The sequence below is a fragment of the Varroa jacobsoni genome, unplaced genomic scaffold (genome assembly GCF_002532875.2).
Source record: "Varroa jacobsoni isolate VJ856 unplaced genomic scaffold, vjacob_1.0 scaffold_1015, whole genome shotgun sequence".
Taxonomy (NCBI): Eukaryota; Metazoa; Arthropoda; class Arachnida; order Mesostigmata; family Varroidae; genus Varroa; species Varroa jacobsoni.
Window position 1 is genome coordinate 287,026 of NW_019213917.1, and position 3,929 is coordinate 290,954.

General features: G+C 38.5%; 2 long non-coding RNA genes across 4 annotated transcripts; one reads left to right on the forward strand and one right to left on the reverse strand.

Annotated features, from left to right (window-relative positions):
- Positions 1-474: 474 nt before the first annotated feature.
- LOC111265813 (uncharacterized) lies at positions 475-1,573 on the reverse strand. 2 transcript variants are annotated; one of them, XR_015313199.1, is made up of 3 exons: positions 1,498-1,573; positions 972-1,321; positions 475-736 (listed from the first exon to the last, which is right to left on the reverse strand). It is a non-coding gene; the product is annotated as an uncharacterized LOC111265813 (long non-coding RNA). The 2 variants fall into 2 exon arrangements; XR_002683687.2 differs by having other exon boundaries at positions 1,420-1,499.
- An 81-nt stretch (positions 1,574-1,654) lies between these two features.
- On the forward strand, positions 1,655-3,705 carry LOC147752763 (uncharacterized). Of its 2 annotated transcripts, XR_015313201.1 has the most exons (3): positions 1,655-2,164; positions 2,258-2,486; positions 3,358-3,705. It is a non-coding gene; the product is annotated as an uncharacterized LOC147752763 (long non-coding RNA). The 2 variants fall into 2 exon arrangements; XR_015313200.1 differs by having other exon boundaries at positions 2,258-3,705.
- Positions 3,706-3,929: the final 224 nt, after the last annotated feature.

Genomic DNA, 3,929 nt, shown 5'->3' on the forward strand with positions numbered 1-3,929 from the left:
ACTCGTTGTTCCTTTTTAAATTTGAATTGTTATTGCTAAAGTAAATATCTAGCACATTCATCTGTCGAACTCTGTTCCGCCCCTAATTGTATCATAAGGAGGACACGATACATGGAAAAGGTGCAAATCGGGAAACGAAACGTATACGAAATGATAACTAATATAGCTGAACAATACCTTTACAGTGTTTATTACTCACACTTGTATACATACTTATATAAAAAGCATAAAATTGGTGAACCATGTCATTGCATATTAGCTATTCCGGACCTATTCAGTGGGGTGGAACTCCCTTTAAATTGTGTATCACTAGCAGACAGAAATGTGGCAAATATCTGTATTAAGTTTTTAATTATTTACAATTTTAAACTAATTCGATATCATCAGAAGATGATGCCTTTAAAGTCAAAATGTTTGTTTAGTGCCTAAAATAACAGCCTAGTAATTAACTTTCAAATGAAAACACTGGACAAAGAGACTTTCACCGAAGTTCCAGTTTATTGCTGAGTTAGTCATTCGAAGAACGGAGTTAGGAGATCGAAGATTTCGGAGGAGGTAGATACATCTTAAACGACTTCTTGTGATGGGCGTGGTGGGTAACTTGTTTACCTGCTATTGAATAAACATGGGTGTTTAAATTCGAATCCAAACGTGGACACGCTTTGTTTCGTGCTGCGAGCCGCTCGCCTGATGGTATGCCGAACGGACGGACGTGAACACTCAAAACATTGCGCACCTTCAACGAAATAAGTTGGAACGGTGGTCATGGAAATTCTGAAGCAAAATAAAGTATATATAATGCGTTTTCTGTTCGCTCGGTATGGTATTTCTCGAAGTACGCGTTGTGTAATTATATGCGAATATAGTGAAGATAAAGCAACCAACCAATAGGATCTTTATTAATTGAAATTGCATTACGTGTGGTATATTTTAGAAATAAATATAGAAAAATATTACCACCGAAAAACTACCTGGGCTCCATAAACGAGCGATAGGTCAGTCTGTGCCAACGATCAGAACAGGATCAGATGAGAGCAGCGAAGGAAATAACTTCAACGACAATGTTGAATAGATTCGCCGGTAAGTTGATGCCCATGGTCACAATGGACATTAGCGCCGTTTGTTGTTATGAGGTATCGTTCAGTGCCACTAGATATCTTGAATTCAAGATAGGTGCATGATACGGAGGTTCACAGTTGCTCCACAATAACACACACACGACCTTACCACAACGCTTCAATCACGGTTTGGCACGAAATATAGCGATGTCTTTAGTTATACATTCTGCAGATCTCCGTACAATTTCGACTGCTTCCTAGCTCTGAAAAGAGAAATAGGCAGCATAAGCTATCCTACTATGGATTCTTTGGAGAAAATTAAAAAAAAAAAAAACAGGGATAACGTGATTAGGTGTCGTACAAAGCACAACGCTGTTGAAAAGCTCCCAGAGTATCGGCTTTAGCGTGTACCCAATATTTTAAAACATCGTTGTTTTACCTTGTATAATTTCTAGAAGTCATTCTAGTTTTCCTGCCCATAAAATAAGTTTGTTAAAAAAAACTAATAAATAAAAACAAGAAATCGCACCAATTACAGACGTTTATACACATTTACATGACAGAAGTATACATATTTTAGGGATATTATTATAAAATATTCAACCCATTTTAATAGTTATTACTTGCTTATCTTTCTCGTCGTTATTATCATCTCGACTTGCACGGCAAGTATACTGCATAGGTCTTTACCACCATACTGTATAGGTATACAATCAAAGCTCTGACTTCCTGATATGTGATTCATGTCTTTGGCACTATTACTCCAAGATTTCAACGCGTGTCGGAATTCTGCACTAGGATTTTCGAGGCTATTTTACTTATCCATATTTTTCAGTAACGGAATGCATTTAGAGTGGCGACAAACTCCGTCTCTGTTGCCATAAATGATGGAGTCGTTTACTGGCTTCTAATGCAGTCTCCCACGGCTCAGGCCATTTAGCACCAATTTTTTCGCATAAAGCCGTAAACCACCTGAATTCTACGTAATTACGTGCTATTCTCGTGATGAAGCATGATGTTACGAAGGATGCCATTCCAGTGGTGATAAGATTGACAATTGTTTCTGTTGTCGCTCTTTGAAAAGATCGTCACGAATTTTTCCAAATGTAACTTCTGTTCCTAGCACAAAGGTAACAATTACATCATTTTCAGTCTTAGATCGTCACTTACAGAAGTTTTTTTTTTTTTTTTTTTTACAGAAGGATTTTAAACATACTTTTCGTAAACGTCAGCCTCGTTTGTTCAGCGACGGCTTGTCATCGATTTTGTGACGGCCAAAAGTGCCGTTTGTTGTCAGGCGCACCACAAAGATCGTCGGAATGTTAAGAGGCATCAAGTGTGCGTCTCTTCAAAAGCGCGAGAATTTTAAACTTACTGTTACTAGGGATCGAGCGCAACTTCAGCCGATTGGCAGATACTATCAACAGCGTATGTTATTCGGCACCTTAATGCAAGGTGCAAGAAAACAATTGTACTTTCGTTAGATAACTCTTATTACCATGTCTTCCACGAGCTCTTCTAGCGCAAAGATCGAGTCGGGCACGTTTAAACGACAAGTACATAACACGTCTGTGCATGGGTAACCTAAACGGAACAAATGACAAACACGTTCACTAAACCTGAAGCCTGAGGGACAATGAAGGCAATAAAAGTAATTATTTTGCGCCGTCCGAGCAAGATTTAACTCTGAGCAGATATGTATAGGTTTTACAGACAATAAGTCCCTAGCCAAAAAATGCGGGATGTGTAAATGTTGGAGAGTTTCAACAAAAGTGCCAATTCACTTTAGTTAGCCATGGCCCTGTGAGAACGAGCAGTAGGCGAATACATGAATTAGCAGAAACTACTCCGATATTCACACATAAGCTTTTTTTTTTATCTGGTTGATACTGGTTAGAGTGCATATTGGCGATATGATGTAGCTACTTAATAGGACATTAAATCCACAGGTACGATCAACCAACCTATCCTGAATGTTCGCACCTGAAAGCAGTTATCACAAAACGCGAAAATAGCTATTTCGACCAGAATCGATCTGCGTGGCAAAACTAAATTGAAAGGATAACCGGCCCTCGTTTTCGTACCTAGTAGGACGAATTCGCTTGGGCGCGCCTAGAGCATCTGTTTGTTAGTGTGAGGCAACAAAAATCAAACTTTCTTTCAACTTAAAGCCATTGAATATTTTCTATTTGCAATGAGCCAAATGATAAGTTAGCGCAGATACGCTTTTTTCTGGGCTAACTTCCAGAAGGTTAGATGTAACCTTAATCTTTTACATGAGGGCACGGTCTTCCATTAGTATATTTCAGATGTTTCTCGTAGCTATATGTGTTGTTGTTATCAGTGTTGGGTTTTACGAAGAACGAATGAGAACATGGACGGAACTAATGGGCAATGTTGTTGTGAGATCATCTGAAGGGGATCAACCATAACGGCTACAGAGGCTTCAACTATCGGAGAACTACAACACGCGAAGCAGTCGAAGAGCAAAGCACCGGACGGTTTAAGTCAAGAATATAATCAGGAAGCAAAAAATCGATAGATTAAACAAATTAACGGTTTTTTTTTTTAAACCACATTTGGTTTTGAATAAGGTTTGTGCCAGTGCTAAAACGACCTTTTCGTAAATACAAATATTTTCATTTTCTGTGAAAGACGTTTAACTAACTAGCTAGCTATCTACCTACTTAATGTCCCACCATTCTTCTCTACCTAAGCGAAATTAGACGTTAAAATAGCATAGATAACACAATGGGGGGCCACAACTAACAGTCCCGCTAACAGCCACTCTGTTGTTGGCCTAGAATCTACATCGTGTGACGCTATTTTGATAGAAACAATAATAATATATAGCTAGATGACATGAATAAG